Here is an 18,645-nt window from a genome sequence, read left to right as displayed (position 1 = left end):
AAGATTCGAAACGGCAGCGGAAATCAGTCTTTTGATCCCAGCTTCTGTCTGGGTCATTCTGACCTCCCCTGAGCAAGGCAGTTGAGGATTTGCCTGGCTACTGAGCACGATTAACACACTGTGTAGACATTTGATTAGCGTGTGAAGAAGGACTGGCTGTAGAATAAATCTCCATTTATTCTACATAAATCTCACTGTATTGCTGCTAATTATTTCATCTGAAAACACTCATGAGTGTGGCTGCACATTTATCGGGGGAAAGTTATTTATGTCCCTGGGGATACAGCCAGAGCTCAAAACGATATGGATTTATTGTGAATGTATGAAGTCCTTTACCATCCCGTTGTAGACTTGAGAGATGGAATATTGCAACATGTGAGCGTGGGGGGACCATGAAATTAAGTGGGCTTGTTCTATTTGGGGGGGCATTAATTCATTCTCCCTTCATTTATGCATCCACGCTGTCTTTTCCTTCTTACATAGAAATCACTTGGAAAAGCTTTGATGATCATCCCAGAAGGTCACCTAACTTTTCCGTGCCTTGGTTTCCTCCCGTGTGAGGGTTGGAATGCCACACATCAGTCTGGACCCAACTCTTGATGGAGCCAAGGCTGATCTCCTACAGAACACAAGCCCCAGGAAGGCAGGTATGTGGGCAACGTCTTCACGGCTGTGTCCCCGGTGACTTAGGAGACTGCCTAGCTCGCTATTGATTTGCTGAATAAATAAATAACATATGTATACAGCGTATGATGGCCCTTAGAAAATGGCGGCCCCCTTCTTTCTTTTCTTCTTTGCTCTTCCTCCCCTGCTCTGTTCCGTTCCCCCTCTTTTTCACCCTTCTCCTCCAGTATCTGCTCTTGGGTTTGGGAAGAAGAAACCAGAAAGCAGCTCTCACTTCTGGGTTTCTGACTTGCTGTTGGCTTGTCCAGCCTACGTATCGTCACGTTTCTTTCTTTTCATAAGATCAGGGGATCTTCACTTCTGGGAAGAATTGGTTAAACTCAGCAGTAGAAACCAGTGCGATGGGGGGGTGGCCCAGTTCAGTTCTTCCTTTGAAAGGATATTTATATTTTGGGAGGTGGTTGATGAGGGTGACAGTTGTTCTTTGGTTCAGATGTTATTTGCCTCAACTCATGGAAAATGAGAAGTGACCTGAGAATTGAGAGGGTGAGCAGGCTAGACTTTCATTTTGCTGCTTCTCAAGATGGGACACATATGACTTCATTTATCCACCCATGCATCCATTCATCCCTGCATCTATCTGTCCATCCACTTAGGTATCCATTTACTGTACCGTCCGTCTATCCATCCATCCATCCATCCATCCACTCATTCCTCATTCACTCACTCCCTCCCTCCCTCACTCACTCGCTAGTTCATCCATTTTTCCATTTAAGGGACATTTGTGGCGCACCTGCTCTATAATCGGCTTCGTGCTATGACCTAGACCATCCGACAGTGATGAAAATGGATATAGGTTCTTCCTCAAAGGAGCACACCGTTTAGTGCAGGCAATTCACAGGCTATCGCGGTGTAGAAAATTCTGCGCGAAAAAGATGGCAAAGCTTTCTGGCACGTGATTTTACTCAATAGTAAGTAGGGGAAATACTGTTTTTATTGTAAAGGAGATTGACTACAAAGTAGAATTCAGAGGTCACTAGAACTTCCAAGATAAAGTGCAGGACTTCGAAGGTCTTTCCTCTTGAATAGGCCTCTGGGGGCTACGTCTCAAACCAGAAGGGTCTTCTCTGCATTTGGGGACATTTCTGGGGAGAATTTTAAAAGCACTATCAGGAAAGGGGTGGCAATGAGCTTTTGAAGACCATGGGCGTGAAACTCCCTCACTGGATATTAATCAACAAATACTGATTGTGTCCCTTTTATGTGCAGAGGTCTCTGCCGGGCATTGTGACGTGGAGAGAACAGCAGGCATGCGTGAGCATCTCAGCTCATGCTGCCTCCTCAGGACTGTCCCTCCCTCCCACCCTTTCTGAAGCAGTAAACTGAGGCACACATGCCTGCGTTAGGGGCCCTGTGACCCTTATCTGATTCGTCCAAGTGTAGTCCAGAGGCACAATCAACCCAATTCTTCACGTTGGGGAATTGATCCAAGAAGCATGAGTCTAAGGGGGAAGGGACAGTCTGGTCCCCAGGGTTGGGACCAGAGCCCCCTGATTGCAGAAGGAGCTGCTCGAGTCTTTAAACACAGCTGGTGGTCAGAGGGAGAGAACCCAAGGTAGCATACAGCAGAGATGGGCTGTATGTGTCCCTAGAGAGAGGGGCTGGGGACCCGTGGGGCTGGGCTTTACTTCTTCAAGTCGACTTTGTTGAGATTCTCCTGATTTTGATAATCCCCTTTTGCGTTAGCTAACTTGTCTGGGTATCTACTTCTTAGCATCCTCATGAAATAGAGGAAGAGTGATCAAAAAAAAAAAATTCTAGGAACACGATTCCTGCCCTCGATGAGCTTACTAGCTAAACAAAATGATGCCAGTAATCGCAACAGCAATGACTAGCACGCTCTGAACTCATGCTATGTAGACCACGTCCCTTGCAGGATCACAGCTGAGCCTCACAGCCCTCTCTAGTACCCAGGGTTGTCACTGCCATCGGATTAATTAGGGACCCGGACTTAGGGAGACCCGGCTACTCCCCTGCAGCCCACACCATTAGCCACTGATGGAGTCCGGTGTGGATGTGGGCAGTCTGTCCCAGAGCCCTCTCTCTTACCCGATACGCTTTGCTGACCACGTGGAGAAAGAAGGGAGGCGGGACCAGAGAGGATGAGGTGAGCGGCCAATGAATGAGAGGCCCTCTAGTTAATCAGAGGAGAGGAAATGTGACCGTGGGCTGCGGTCTGGCGATGAGCAGAGAAGGACCCGGAAAGTAAGTTTCGGGGCTCGGGGGGGGGGGCCGCATCTGTGAAGGCACACTCAGTCATTTCACAACCAGTGAGGTGGATTTGGGACGCTGATCGATAGGGAGCCCTGAAACTGACGCGGTCTTTAAGGGAGACGTTTTGGCCGCAGGCATCAGGACCCCTAAAAAGGCCCACGGTGTTCAGCAAGCTGCTGCCACGTTGGCGCATGTTTCACAAACAAAGTCATCTGCGGGCACTCAAAGCTGCAGGTGCAGAAGACCACCACCGAAGCCATATCTATAATGGCAAAGGATTGGCAACACCCTAACGTCCAGCGTGGGGGACTCATCAAAGTAGGTAACAACCACATAGCGACGGGGCGTCGTTGCCTTTTGGCTCCGATTCCATCCTTCTAGGCTTGGCTTTGTGATGCGGAGGCTGGGAGTCTGTGAAACGTTCTACCGGCAGGTGGCTCGTAGAGATGATGGAAGGCAGGAGGAGGGAGGAACTCGTTCCTTCCTGGTTGCCTCCTGTCCCTATCAGATCACCCCGGCCGCAGTGACTCATTTCAACGTTTTAATTATTTTTGAGACAGGGAGAGACAGAGCATGAACGGGGGAGGGGCAGAGAGAGAGGGAGACACAGAATCCGAAGCAGGCTCCAGGCTCTGAGCTGTCAGCACAGAGCCCGACGCGGGGCTCGAACTCACAGCCACGAGATCACGACCTGAGCCGAAGTTGGCCGCTTAACCGACTGAGCCACCCAGGTGCCGCCGCAGTGACTCATTTCAGCAGCAGCCTGTGGATCCGCCTTGCAACTTTTCTACCCTGTCGGAGCCAGGCTCTCTCTGCGCTCCCTCAAAGGTACCCGTGACAGCCGGGCGGTACCTGTCCTCTGGGGTCTGGGTCTAGGCTCTGCCGGGACTTCCCAACTGAGCTGAATGATCTCAATCTCTTCCTTTCATCTTCCCAGTCTTTCTACAGTTACCATCATGTGATGCCTCACCATGCTCTGTCTTCTCTCTTTACCGTCGCTGGTCACCACTTAGCATGACCCTCATCCTGCAAGACGGCGAGTGAAATGGGCTGCCTGGGTGGCTCCATCGATTAATCGTCCCACTTCGGCCCAGGGCATAATCTCGCAGTTCGTGGATTCGAGCTCCGCGTCGGGCTCTGTGCTGATGGCTCAGAGCCTGGAGCCTGCTTTGGATTCTTTGTCTCCCTCTCTCTTTGCCCCTCCCCCAGTCATACTCTGTCTCTCTTTCAAAAATAAATAAACATGAGAAAAAATTTTTTAAAAAGATGGCTTGTGAAGCAATTTTGAAGTGATAGCCAATGAGCTAATTACCCCCCCCCCCCAGAGCGAGGACAAACAACACAATGCATAATATACCTCAATTAGATTATCTCTGTTAAAATAACCCGTAGGCTTTCTGTCTCCAGCCTGGACCCTGACCAGCAATGTGAAAGATAAATAACATGTGACCTTGTTTACTTTCCACGATGAAATGGGTAAAAAGCGGGAAGTAAAACCATAAGAACAATATGACCAGAACCTTATCTTCTTTTCCTCAGCCACTTTCTATATATGTAGATAAAGTCGCCATTTTCACTAAAAATTTTAAAAAATGGGGCACCTGGGTGGCTCAGTTGCTTAAGTGTCCGACTGTGACTCAGGTCATGATGTCACTGTTGGTGAGTTCTAGCCCTGTATCAGGCTCCGTGCTGGCAGCCGGGGGCCTGGAGCCTGCTTTGGATTCTGTGTCTCCCTCTTTCTGCGCCCCTCCCCTGCTTGCCCTGTTTCTCTCTCTCTCAAAAATAAATAAACATTTAAAAATACATGAAAATAAAAATTTACAAAAATTATTGACATATAGCATTATATATGCATCATATAGCAATGTATAGAATGTTGGCATATAGCATTATATTGGTTTCAGGTATACAACATAGTGATTCATCTATTGATATCTATTGATATATAGATATCGATATCGATATATCAATATGTAGATATCGATAGATATCAATACATGAATCACTATGTTGTATACCTGAAACAATCTAATAGATATGTATCGACATTGATATATAGATACGTAAAGAGTGAAATAATTCTCTTTTTTAAAAAAAATTTTTTTAACATTTATTCTTGAGAGACAGAGAGAGAGACAGAGCGTGAGTGGAGGAGGGGGCAGAGAGAGAAGGAGACACAGAGCCTGAAACAGGCTCCAGGCTCTGAGCTGTCAGCACAGAGCTGGATGCGGGGCTCGAACCCACGAACCGTGAGATCATGACCGGAACTGAAGTCGGACACTTATCCAACTGAGCCACCCAGGCGCCCCGAAATAATTCTCAATAAGCTTAATTATCATCCATTACCGCACATGGTTACGGTTTTTCTTTTTTCTTGTGATGAGAACTTTTAAGATCTCCTCCTTTAGCAACTTTCAAATGGACTCAGAAGTATTAACTGTAGTCTCCATGCCATGCATGACATCCCCGGGACTTATTAATTTTATAACTGGAAGTTTCTACTTCGGAGGGCGCCCCTCCACCACCGCTGATAACCCCCAGTCCGTTCTCTGTGTTCAAGAGGACCTTTTTTTTTTTTTTCAAGCATAGAGAAAAAAGAATGAAAACAGATGTCAAAAGTAGTGTGACCAGTGGAAGCCTCCGATGGCTGGCACGCAGCCCCAAGGCATGGAAACCCCCTAAGGTCACACTTGGCTCGGTCCTTCCCCTGCCGCGTCTGGCTTGGGACGCTTGGGAATTTTTCCTACTGTTCCCCCCCCCCACCCCCCCGCCTGCCCTCTTTAGAGGCTCGATGGGGTCCCGGGTGCGGTCCACGCCATCAGCGAGCATGGGAAGACCCTCTTTGATGTGGGCACGGTCAGGGAAGGAACCACTTCTGCAGGACAGCCTGGCAGATCTCGGGTCCCATTTCCATGGCAACGAAGTGGCAAAGGCTGAATGTCTGATTTTGGTTGGGGCTGTGGTGGCCGCTAATTACAGGCAGCTCTCTGTGTCCCTTTGCTCTCCCTTAGAAAGGTCTCTATTTATTTGTTGGCAAGGTTTATTTACCTCCCCCCCCCGCCCCCTTTTTGGATTTTATTCTCTCTCCTCTTCATTCACTTCACCCTTTAGAAAAAAAAAATCTTTGTTGTAGCTGGGGCGGGGGGAGGGGGGTATTTGCTTTCCTGGTTGTTATGGAGATGAAAAGCCAGATTACAGAGCGGGGCTCCGGAGAGGAAGAATGATCGCCGGGACCCAAGGTAGCCCTTAGCCCGGCTGGATAGGGGTGCGAAGCAGAAGAGGCAGGTTGGGGCCCCCAGGAGAGCACAGGAGGTGAAGGGAAGTGTGAACAGAAGAGGCAGCCCCCGAGGAGGTGGGTCAGGCCGGAGGCTCAGGAGCGGATTCCTGAGAAGACTCACGAGATGGCCAGGGGCCTCTCTGTTTGCAATCGGCTTGTCTTCATCGCACGTTTCGAGTTGCTGGGCGATCCGGCTTCCTTCTTTCCGAAAGCGCGATCCGCAAACTTTTCTGCTTAGGAGGCTGACCCAGCCTTCGGGGCTTTGGTGACTACCTCTGGGGGAAAACCCTTGCTGCCTTGCCGGGGACCCTCTGCGGGAACCCCTCGGGGGGCTGACGGGCGGTGACGGCAGGACGAGGTCTCAGGCTAGCCCTGCCCTGCCCAAGATGGTGAGCGCTGGATGGCTATGGAAATTAACGAACGTGAAATCAAATGGAAAATGCAGTCCCTTCTAAGTACTTTCTGCTCAGTTTTCCTGTAAACCCAAAATGTCTCCGAAAAATAAAGTCTGTGAATCAAAACTCAGTACAGTACCTCCCTTGCTCTGTTTCAAGTGCTCAATAACCACATGTAGCTGGTGGATACTGGGTGGGAAAACTCAGATGTAGCATGTAGCATGTCTCCATCATCACAGAAAGTTCTGTTGGAGACCTTTCTGGACTGGGGTGAAAGGAAACCAATGCCTCATAGCCATTCACTCATTCATTCGTTCAACAAATATTTACTCTTTGCCAGGCTTAAGATTTGCTTGACACAGGCAGCTCCTGTCCTCATGAAGCTTATATGCTGGTATATAATAGTAAGGGTCCAGGGGCGCCCGCCCGGGGGGCTCAGTCGGTCAAGTGTCCGACTTCGGTCAGGGTCTTGATCTCGCAGTTGGTGAGTTCGAGCCCCACATCCGGACCTGTGCTGACAGCTCAGAACCTGGAGCCTGCTTCGGATTCTGTGTCTCCCTCTCTTTCTATCCCTAGCCCGCTTGCTCTCTCTCGCAAAAATAAATACACATTAAAAAAAAAAAAAGGGTTCCATAGATATAAATAGAATTTAGCTCTGGAGAAAAATGAAGCGGGTTAAGGGAGATTAGAGAATGCTGGGTGCTAAGAAAGTGGAGAGGGGTCTATTTTATTTTATTTTTTTAATGTTTATTTATTTTTGAGAGAGAGTGAGCGGAGAAGAGAGAGGGAGACAGAGAATCCCAAGCAGGCTCCATCCACTCTCAGACACGGGGCTGGAGCCCGCAAAGTAGTGAGATCACGACCTGAGCCGAAATTAAGAGTTGGATGCTTAATCAACTGAGCCACCCAGGCACCCCGAGAGGGGTATATAAAGGGCAGTCAGAGTTGGCTCAGCAGGAAGGTAACAACAAAAACAACAAAAAACAACAAAAAATAAAACACAAAAAAACCAAAAACAATAACAACAAAACGAAAACGAAAACACTCAAAAAGCAAAAAATCAAATAACAACAACAAAGAGATTGCAGCTTCCAAGGGCAAAGAATCCCAAGCAGAGGGAACCACTGTGCAAAGGCCCTGTGGAAGCCTGCTGGAGAGTTTTGAGCAGGTGGGTGAAATCATCTAACTAGCTCTGAGCAGGACCCCTCTGGCTGGTGAGGGGAGAATGAACCAGAGGGGGAAGGAGAGAGGTGTCTCAGAGAGACCGGTGGGGCGGAGGGGTGGGGGGGGGGGGTTGCTGTAATCCCGGTGAGAAGTGACAGCAGCTCAGACCGCGACAGGAGCAGTGGGAGAGGCAAGAAGTCGTCAGATTTCAGGAGATATTTCGGAAGCAGATTTTTCTGGTAGGTTCATGTGGGGTGTGAGAAAGAGAGGGGTCAAGGATAGTTGCAAAGGTTTGAGGACCTGGAAAGAGAGGGTTTCCTTTCACAGAGATGGGAAAGGTGGGGGCAACTGCAAGGTGGGGAATGGTCAGGACCTTAGCTGTGGACACACAAGTCCAAGATGCGTGGCGAATATCTGAGAGATGGTCTCAAGTGCCACGTGAGTTGAATAGACAAGTGCATTCGCTCACCAGGTGTCTGTCAGGACTTAAGTCACCCTGGGCATAAGAGACTGACAGTAACTTCATTCTTATTTCCAATTTTCTTTGGTTGATCATTAAAAAAAGAAACATCTTGGGGGGCTCCTGGGGGGCTCAGTCGGTTAAGCGTCCGACTTCGGCTCAGGTCATCATCTCACAGTTCGTGAGTTCGAGCCCCGCGTCCCGGAGCCTGGAGCCCGCTTCCCATTCTGCGTCTCCCTCTCTCTCTGCCCCTCCCCTGCTTGCACTCCGTCTCTCTCTGTCTCTCAAAAATGAACACACACTGAAAACAAACTTCAGAAGAAAAACAGAAACATCTTGTTTCTGCCGTTTGTACACCAGCTTGCAAACTAACGTCCACACTGAGCAGACAGACGTGTGGCTAACAGGTTCCTTGATTCTACCGCCCTCGCCCCCCCCCCTTTTTTTTTTCAGTTCATCCAGTTCACAGCCAGACGCCAAGGGGGGCACGAAGAGCCTGGAATGCCGGCCCAGCCCTTGAGAAGCTGACACCTGGTAGGAGTCGCCACGACCCGGAACAAAGCTCTTGGGCCTTGGACCCATCAAACATGATTCCCCGAACTGGCTCCCGTACTCACCAGGTCCTTGTCCTGGGGCCATGCACTTGGCCTCTCTGAACTCACGTGCTCGTCTGTGTAATGGGGCACCTGATATCAGCGCCGAGGGCTGTCGGCTGGAGCGCGCAACTGCTCCAGCACAATGCCTGACACGCACAAGGGCTCACTTAGTAAGTGGTTGTGAGGATTAACTTCACTGTCCGCGAGCGAAACAGGCGCGTAATGGGAAAGATCATAGCGTGTGGGGTCACGTGCTTACGCGAATGTTTGCTGTGAATGTAAAGAGGGTGATATGTGTAAAGGAGGGGGCACGGCTCTTGGCTCCTAGGACCCGCTCGGTCAATGTCAGTGGCCGCTATTTGCGTGGCGACGCGGGGAGCCCGGGGGAAGCTCTCCGGAGGAAAAAGAGAATCAGAGGGGACGCACGTATTGGAAATCAGGGAGAGTAAAGCGCAAAGCAAAACAGAACAGAACAAAGCCCTTTTCTGGGTCTGTAGGAAGGCAGCCCAGGCCGTTCCCCGTCTGGTGTTCCCTGGGAGGATCCTGAGGCTCTTCAAGCTTTCAGGCTCCCCAACAAATCTGCTTTGGCCGAGGCAGGGCAATGGGGGACATTTGGGGCGGGATGTGGACGTGCCCGGGGTGAATGTGCTTGGGGGGCTGTATTTTTATCAAGGCACGTTTAAGCGAACTGGAATCTTCTCTTCCCAAGCCCACGGGGGCTTTGACATCATCCCAGATGCCAACTCCAGACCTTGCATGAGCCGGGCAGGAAGTGAGTCCCCCCCAGGGCGGCATAACCAGTTCGTAGGCAAAGTTTCCCCCGAGCTGGTAAGTTGCCGAAAGCTTCCACTAACGGCAGCCTTGGCTGGCCCGGAGCTTCCCTGTAGACATCACCAGGAATCCAGAAGCGAAGGGCGAGGGGTGAGTCATCTCCCTTCGCTACGATGTGCTCAAAGCACCTCACTTGCTCGGTCGGGGATAACCCTCTCAAGAGTGAAGAGCGAGCCTTGCTCTCTGCGCCCTCCGCGAATAAACGGCCCCCTGTTGGTTCTCTTAGCCTGGTGAGGCAGACTACAGGCATCTTGCAAACAAGTCAGGCAACCCAGGCTGTGAACCCTGGCCTTGCTACTTAGTAGCTGAAAGCAAGTTGTTCAAGTCCCTCTTTCTGGATTTCCTCTTCTTGCAAAACGAGTTGCAAACAGTTAACTCTATAAATGGCAACATCTAGGTCAAAGGCTCTTGTAAGGTTTGGATGCAAATACATGTGCCCTAATACTTAAGTAGCCATATGCTAGGCATTGTTCTTAACGCTCTACCTTCATAAATTTCTCTCATCTTCCCACCGCCTAAGGTAAGAGCTGTTAGCCTCTCCATCTTACAGATGGAGGAAGAGACAGAGAGGTGAAGACTTTCCCAAGGTCACTTAGTTAAGTGGTGGAATGGACATTCAAACGTTGCCTGGCTCCGGGTCGTGCGTCCTTAACCATTAGGTAACACTCCCTTTCAGTAAAAGATCCCTGTTAAAATTCTACTCATCCAGTTTTTCCTGGGTGCCCTGTAAGCTGTGTGCCTCCCACCAGGAACCCAGAAAGAACCCCAAGCTTTGTCTTATCCCCACCACGGAGGACAGTGGCTGATCGATCTCAGGCCAGGGGGATCTGTACCAGTCTTATTTAATGCAAGACACAACTAAATTCTACCCATCCGGTCCCACTTGCCCCATCTCTCTCCTCTCTCTCTTTCTCTCTCTCGCTCCCTGGGGGCCTCTTAGTAGCTTATTTGGAGTGAACACCATCCGGAAAAAAAATTTTTGCTAAGAAAAACAGGAATCAAGACATCAGGACAGGTTGCCGACAGGACCTTTGATCTGGCCAGAAATAAATATCAGCAAAGCTGTCGAGAGCTCTCTTGCCCCATTTCCGTCTAAAGCAATGGAAGTGAACCTCGGTCACCGAGCCCCCCCACTGGCCCCCAGGGCTGGCGAGCGTGGAATTGTGATCCCCACTCTGCGGTGGGGAGCCGGCGCCCCTCTAGCGTGTGTCCCGAGGGCCGGCTGGGGAGAAAAGCCTGCATTGGTCACTTCAGCATTACTCACAACAGCCGGGATACCCACCTGTCAAGGGACGGATGAATCAAGACATTACGGTATTCAGCCTTAAAAAAGAAGGAGATCTCGCCATTGAAGACAACACAGATGGAACTGGAGGACGCAATGCTAAGTGAGATAAGCCAGACACAGAAAGAAAAATACTACACGATCTCACTGATGTGCGGAATCTAAAAAAGTCGAATCCGTAGAAGCAGAAAGTGGGCAGGTCACCAGGGGCAGGGAGGCCGGGGCCATGGGGAGATGTTGGCCGAAGGGTCCTGCTGCATAAACAAATACCTGTTATAACCGCCACACCCTTTGTTTATGCTGTGCTAAGCGCCTAAATGTATTAGCGTGCTTAACCATAGCTTCGTCCTAAGACGTATGAATTGTATTATCATTTCCATTTCACAGATGAGAAAACTGAGGTCCGCAGTGCTTTAGCAGGTTGCCCAGGGCCCCACGAGCTGAGGTGGAGTGGAGGAGGAATTCGAATCCGGGCTCTGTGACTCCAATATCTGGACATTCAACCACAAATCTGTTCTTAAGTAATAACTGGAACCCAGGAGCCTGAGTTTTCCAGTGGGAGCTTCCTTGTTCATGAAGTTGGTCCCACAGCTGCAGAACTGTGGAGCCACTGAAGTGAATCTTGGCATTTATCGAGTGCTTGTGGTATGCCTAGCACCGTATGAGGGATTCCTTAGAGTCAAAGAGCAGTGTAGAGGACAGGGCTCAAGAGAAAACTAGGTGAGGGGGAGAGCAGACCCAGGGATGGTTTGGTTAGGAGATGATGTAGACCCACGTATCTGGCTAGGGTGATGGGGTAGATGGTGGAACCAATCACCAGATTAGGACACTGAAGGAAAAATCTGGGGGAGATGGTGAGACAGACCAGCCAGGAGCCATTTCCTGTATTTCCTACCAGTAGATTTTGTTCATGTTTTGGCGTGTGGGCTAGTGGTGGTCACGTGACCCAATTCTTGTCCATGAGACTTGGATGGGGCAACAACGATGACTGGAAACATTGCCTACAAACATTGATCGAAGGAAAAGGTAATTCCAGGAAAGGACCCCCCCCCACCCCCCCTACACTTTGTGCCTTTGGCTGAGGTCACGATATCTGGACTTGTGACCGCCATCTTGTAAGCAGGAGTGGCTCAGCAGGAAAAGTCAATATACTGAGCCCCAGAAAGGACAGATGGGCACAGCTTGTTTTGGTGCCCAGCTGACTGGCTGCTCGCACCTGGAAAATAACCACTTGTCTACGGATGTCCAAAATATGCCCAAATGAAGTATCTTTAAGGTTTAGTGCATGGCGAGTGGGCTTTTCTGTTCCTTGCAGCTGAAGGAATCCTGACTGGTGTCCCTGCTAAGTTTAGCGCCTGGGCCCTTCAGCGTCCGGGAGGTCTCTCGGCACACTTCCTGAGAACGACGAAGGAAGAAGGAGAGATGTGGCAACGAAGTTGTATTCGGTGGTACTGGGAGGACGGAGCGAGAAGGGGTGAATGCGTTTGCTGGAACAGAGAGCTACGAGGGCTCTGAGCACACGCAGCTCTCCTGGTGGATGGTGCTTTCGAAGCTGGTCCTCTGACTCCACGTCTAGCTCCCGCACAGGCACCCTTCCTGCTGTGCCCGGGAGGCCAAATTGTGCAACTTGGGAGCTAAACGTCTCTCTCTGGGTGTCTTTCCTCAAGGTCTGATTCCGGGGTGGCAGGCAGGTCCCACTGAGGAGGACGTGGCCGCGGATTCAGGGCCAGTGCAGCTCAGGCTGGGAACTTGGGTAGGGGGAGCTGCCTGCGTTCGGGGCCCCTCCGCACCAGCCCGCCAGTGGTAGGATGCTCTCGGTCAAGGGGACGTTGCCGTGCGTTCCTCCTCCTGCAAAAGGGGGTCCCAGTTCCAGTAACCCCCGTTGCCTCTGTGCTGTGCTCCCAGGCATCGAGATGCGATTTGTTCTCTGCTCCCCGTTGCCTCCATCTGCAAAGCATTTGCGTGTCCCCTGTCTCTGGGGATTGGAGACCTGACCTCTTCCTCCCACCGTCTTCCTCCTCCCACCCCCCTCTACTTCCTCCCGTGACATCTGAGAGGGGCAGGAGGCCTCGTGCGTCCCAGTTACCGTCTTTGAAAGCTTCCTGTACCGCGCCTCCTTCCCGACGCACTCTCCCGGCCCCAGCCTGGATGCTGTCCCTCACCGCACTCTTATTTGGGCACCAGATGTTAGAGGTTAGACACCGACCCCCCTCGCGTTCACATCTTCCTTTATTCTATTCGCCTCCCCTCTTCCCGAAGCTCTGCCCACAACCCTCACGCCCCCCTCCCATCCTGGCGTGCGTGTGTGCTGACCTCCGCACGCTCCTGAGTCAACCGATTGCGCCTGAATCCACTTAAAGGTGAAAGGATAAAGCAATTTTCTTCAAGATGTGGCCTAAACTGTTTAGTCTTGGAGGCCTCCAAAGGGCAGGAATGAAAGGGTGCCCCCCACCCCCACCCCCACCCCTGTCTCCAAGCACCCAGTCTGGGCTCGCCTTGATCTATGCAATTTGGAAGAGCTTAATCTTCTGCCCCTGGGCGGGTGTGTCAGACCTCTGCTGAATCAGGCGCGTAATGTATGGACCGTGCCAGCGATTGCCTGGTTAGCAGACTTGGGGGGTGGGGCGTAAAATTAAAAAGGGTAATAATCAATTGTTCCCGCGTCCAAAAGTCAGGAGGCATCAATCCAAAAGGAGAAAGTTGCAATCCATCAACCCAACAGAGGGCCAATGAGTTTAGAGTTTTAATTGTTAAGGGAGGGACTGGAAGGTGGGGGTGGGGGGGTGGGGGGTGGAACCAAAGGAGCTCTCGGCCCCATCCACCACCAAAGCACATCTGGCCCCACGGACCCCCGGAGGTTTTGGATCGGGGGAAAGATTTGTGTGAGATCTGGATTGAACCTCAGAGGGTGTCAGCACTTGGTCCCGCAGCATGGAGGGCCCGGAGAGACCGAGAGGTTTTCTCGTCCAGGGGCTGATTCTAGGTTCCCTGTTTCTAGAAGGGGTCTTTCTTCGGCAGCCTTCGAGATGGTCTGTGAAGCACGCTGCATACGACCCATCCAATGGTACTGTCATCCCCTGGTGGTTTGTTTTGTTTCTCCCACCAGCTCGTGAGCTTTCTGTAGGCAAGAGCCCCACGGTATAGTCTCCCAGTAATCTGTATCCGCGTGACTTTGGACAAGCGACTGTCCGAGGCTCCGTTTGTCCAGCTGGAGAAATGAGATTCAAAAGTCAGTACTCTCCCCCTAAGAGAATGGCAAGAATTGAATGGGCAATCCAGGCACACCGCTGGACACGGGGTAAGTATTCAGCACATGTTCGTCGTGTTATTACCATAACTATTGTGGCTGTCCCTGAAGGGCTGCCCCCTCGAATCTCAGGCATATTCATTTCGAACCAGCCCCACCCCAGGCAGACAGTAACTAGATTCTTCCCCTCATGGGGTCTCTGGACGGTGTCCCATCCCAAGGGCCCAAGGTGCGGGGAAACTGTCACTAGATGGATTCTACGTGAAATTCCTCCTCTGTTCCCTCCGAATGCGGGCATCTGCCAGTCTTTAAAAAGCCGAGTAAATTCGGGTCATTCTGCCAAATGCCTTCACAGATATCGTGAGCTCTACCCAGAATTCATGGTGGCTTGGACGGTCCGTCGGACCTCCTAAAAACCACTTAAAGGCAAATGTGTGCGCCTAGGAATTCTACCTCTCTGTTTCTCTCCTAGAGAACTACTTGCAAATGGTCGTGAAGAAGCACATTAAAAAAAAAAAAAAAAGATGGTCGCTGCCATCGTATTTGCAAGAGCACAAAACATGAGACGGCCTAAATGCTCATCAGTGGGACACTGGTCAAGTTAATCATGGCATTGCCCACGCACGGGAAGAGTGTTCAGCAGTTTAAAGAGGTGATCTGGGGAAGGATCTCCAGGATATGTTGATAAGTGAGGGGAAAAAAAAAACCCAAAGCAAATGGCACAGCAGTTGCATCCGTGTAAAAACACAATTTAAAAGCTTCCCCTTGTGCATTGCCTAGGATCTGTGCACCGATGCAGAGAGAAATGTCTTGAACGAAACTCAGCAAACCAGGAAGAACGGAGCTGAGTTAAGCTGGAATGGGAAGGAGAAAGGAAAGCAAAAGAAACTTCGCTGCTTGCCCTCACCTGAAATGATGGAATTTATTTTTTGCCACAAGAATATATTACGCATTCCTATCGTCAACTGGAGAGTGAGGCGCGCACACACACACACACACACACACACACACAGGGAAGGTTAACGCTCCAGCGCGAAAGGACAGGATTTCAGTCAACTTCGGTAAGAATGAACAAATCCCAAGGGCCTCTCGAGAGGAGGATGGAAATAAACTGGGGCCCGTGGGCAGACTGGAACCCTCCATGCTAATGGGAAGAAACAAACCCCAGCTACCCACAGCGCTGCTCTTTTTCTTGATCTGGGCACACGTTACACCAGTTTGTTTGTGAAACTAAGCGGAACACTTAGGATTTGTGCGCTCTTCGGCAGGTATGCGATAGTCCGTAAAAGTTCCAAAAAAAATCAATACTCAAAAAAAAATGTTTTTTTTTAATATGACAGGAGGGAAAAAGCCCTTTATCTTTCTAGGAAAAAAAAGAAAAAAGACCCCCCCCCCCCATAAACCCGTCTTAACCATTTGTGAAGCCTTTGGTGCAAGTAAATAATCATTTATTTAATGAAGGGAGGAGCCCGTGCCTGTCATCACATTTTCAAAGGGAACCTTCACCCCCTGGAAGATTAAGAACAAAAGCTGTGCTATTTTGCAGGAGAGGTGGGCAAGGTGGGGGGAGGGTGGGGGAGGGGGGTGATTATTAAAAAAAAAAAAAGAAAAAGAAAAAAAGAAAACTCCTTGGGAGAAATTTGCTTCCTGCTCTAAAGGTATCGGCCATGAAACGTCAGGCTAAAAGCTGCTGCAAGTGGGAAAGGTCAGGATGAGTTCCTCAAACAACCAGCCACCCTTTCCAAGTTCTTGGCCAACCTTGCCTTCTGTCTTCAGACACTCACTTTGCCGTTGTCCACACATCTGTGGTTTACGGCAGTATGTGCTGCTGGGCGGGTGATTTATAGCTCTGCTCAGGCTTTGGGTAAAGGTTTCTGGGGGAAGGTTCCCCCCCCCCCCAGTTCGTTTGTAATTTAGGGGCATTTCTGGAATTCCCCGAGGCCAGTGGCTCCTGGCAGACAATGAATGTGGGTCGTTTCTAGAATAGATGCTCCCCAACATATGCGTTCCTGTGAAGAGAGATGCTTGGTCAAGGGAAGTGGCTTTGTCCCATAAATCACTGTGCATTTGGAATGTGTTGTCTCTCCTTATGAGATATGAGAGAGAGAGAGAGAGAGAGAGGAGAGAGAGAGAGGCTGGGCTCATGTGCAGGGCACTCTCACAGGAAGGAACGCGTCAGGGGGAGGAGGTCAGCACCTGGGGGCTGTCTGGGACAGAGCAGCTTAAGGGGATCCCCACCCAGCCATGGCAGGATGCCGCCAGGCCACATGGTGGACCCATTTTCCACATCGGGTGCTCTGCGTCTCTCCTCTGCTCCTCCCCTCCCCATCTGCTGTTTCCCTCTCTGAACGGTGTCGGGGAGAGCGGTTTACAGACTTGAGTTCAAGTCCCAGCTCTGGGTCTCGCCTAAGCTCTCTGAGACCCAAGATGCCTCGTCCGTGAAACGGACGTGCTCCCGCCCGCCGAGTCGGGTTCTTCTGGGGACTCCCGGAGAAATTCAAGGAGCTCAAGTGTCTCCCACGGTGCATTCAGTTGGGCCTCGGTTCATAGTAATTACTAGTTTGTACACCTTTGTCTACGCCCGTGTTCTCAACAGGGAGGTGAGTTTGTTCCTCGGAGGTGTTTGCCAATGTCTGGAGGCATTTTTGGTTTTTTGTCCCCACTGGGGTGGCGCTACTGACATCCGGTAGGGAGAGGCCAAGGATGCTGGTCAGCACCCCACCGTGCACAGGACAGCCCCCACCAGCACGTTTCAACAGCGCTGAGGCCGAGCAGGCTCGTTCTTCAGTCTGTACGTCCTCCTCCTTGGCATTCCCGTACTATGCTTGGGGTCCTCATTCCCTTTCGCCTTCAGATGACACTGGGGAGCAGTTATTGGTCACATCTCCATGCTCATTAGAAATGGGTCCAAACCCTGGCATTGCCCCCTACTGGCTGTGTGCCGTCGGATGAGTTACTTGACCTCTCTGAGCCTCGGTGTCCTCATCTCTGAAATCAAAGGCCGGTTTTGAGGGTACGTATGAGCAGGCACAGGAAGGAGAGCCCCGAGGACCACTTGAAAAACAATTGTGCATTTCCACCATCCCAACAACCTCAGGAAGACCATGAAGTTCTCGAAGCCGGGGGTCCACGGCGGGCTCCTTTCTGTGCCCTGCATAAGTGCAGGAAAATGGTTTTGTTTCCTCTCTCGTCTCTCCTGATGGTCTCAACAGGTCCCCTTCCTTTTGCTTTAATTCCTCGCTTTTCTTCCTCCCTTTTATTTCTTCTCTTTTTTTTTCCAGCTCACCCTCAGGCGGGAACGGAGGGGCCCAAGCCCTCTCTGCTGTGGTTACCCATGCGCAATTTCAAAGCCTACTTCTGAACACAACGTGACCTGTTTCCAGGGGATGGTTTGCTTGTCTGGTTTCTTTCTCTTTCACCCCCTGGCTCTGGTTATTAAACTTCGGTTCCTGTGAGAGGAAGGGGTGAACTTTGAAAAGCTCCGGAATAAAACGCTCCTCGGGGTCTTCTTATCACTTCCCCCTCACCCCCTTGCCTTTCCTCCTTTGGTGGCGAGAGTTGGGGATCGCAGACCCCTGGGCGGGCCGCCCTCCTCGCTCCTCTGACTCCCGATGGCCCTGGTCTTATCAAGCAGTCCCTCCTGCCCCACGCATCTGAGCACCACCTGGCCAGCCCTGCCCGCGGGACCAGAGTGGGGAGTGAGTCTCCCACCCTGGGCGTGTGCTCCTGCCTCACTCCCCACCCCTACCGCCGCCAGCAAGAACCTCCACCCTCTCGGGGGCTCTGTGGTAAACCAGTCCCTTGTAACTCAAGGAAGAGAGCCCCACTCCACCTTGACCGGGCGTGCTCTATGCACCGACATATTGCTAAGTGTTTTTCCAGGCACGATCCCATTCAACCCTCGCACCCAACCCAAGGCCTTGGCTGTTTCACTGTTCCCGTATTAAAGATGATGAAGTCCAAGCTCACGGAGATAAACGGACTTGCCCCAAGTCACAGGGTCACCTGGTGGCAGAGCTGGGATTCGAACCCAGGCTTCTCGGATGCCAGAGCTCCCGTGACTGACTGGTCCCAGTTTGCCTGGGCCTCTCCTGGTTTTAGTGCTACAAGGGCAGAGCCCTGGGAACGCCCTCAGGCCTGGGAGACCCATCATGGCCTGTCATCAGAGGAAGCAATGAGGCCAACCCTCATACTACAAATTCTGAACGGCTTTGAAGAACAAGATTTTCCCCTTCTTTTTCCTTCCTTTTCCTTTCCTGCATGGTCGACTGCAGAAGGGGCTGGGCTAGGAGCGCCTTTTTTTTTTTTTTTTTTTTTGGTCTGACGATCCAGGGTTGCTGAAGACTGACAATGTCTGAGATGCACAGGACCTGACTGACTCCTCGGTGGGCTTAGCGTCTCCCCAGAACCTTCTCTAGCCCCTCCCTGGCGGTCTCTCGACCTATAATCGTGTTTCATAGATCATCTTCCATTTTCCAAAATGTCACCTTAC

General features: G+C 51.0%; 1 long non-coding RNA gene across 1 annotated transcript; it reads left to right on the top strand.

Moving 5' to 3' along the window:
* Positions 1–371: 371 nt before the first annotated feature.
* On the top strand, positions 372–15,705 carry LOC128312433 (uncharacterized). The gene is made up of 4 exons (XR_008291754.1): positions 372–647; positions 8,648–8,960; positions 14,013–14,135; positions 14,626–15,705. It is a non-coding gene; the product is annotated as an uncharacterized LOC128312433 (long non-coding RNA).
* Positions 15,706–18,645: the final 2,940 nt, after the last annotated feature.

The sequence above is a fragment of the Acinonyx jubatus genome, chromosome D3 (genome assembly GCF_027475565.1).
Source record: "Acinonyx jubatus isolate Ajub_Pintada_27869175 chromosome D3, VMU_Ajub_asm_v1.0, whole genome shotgun sequence".
NCBI classification, from domain to species: Eukaryota; Metazoa; Chordata; class Mammalia; order Carnivora; family Felidae; genus Acinonyx; species Acinonyx jubatus.
This window is presented reverse-complemented; position numbering and strand designations above follow the sequence as displayed.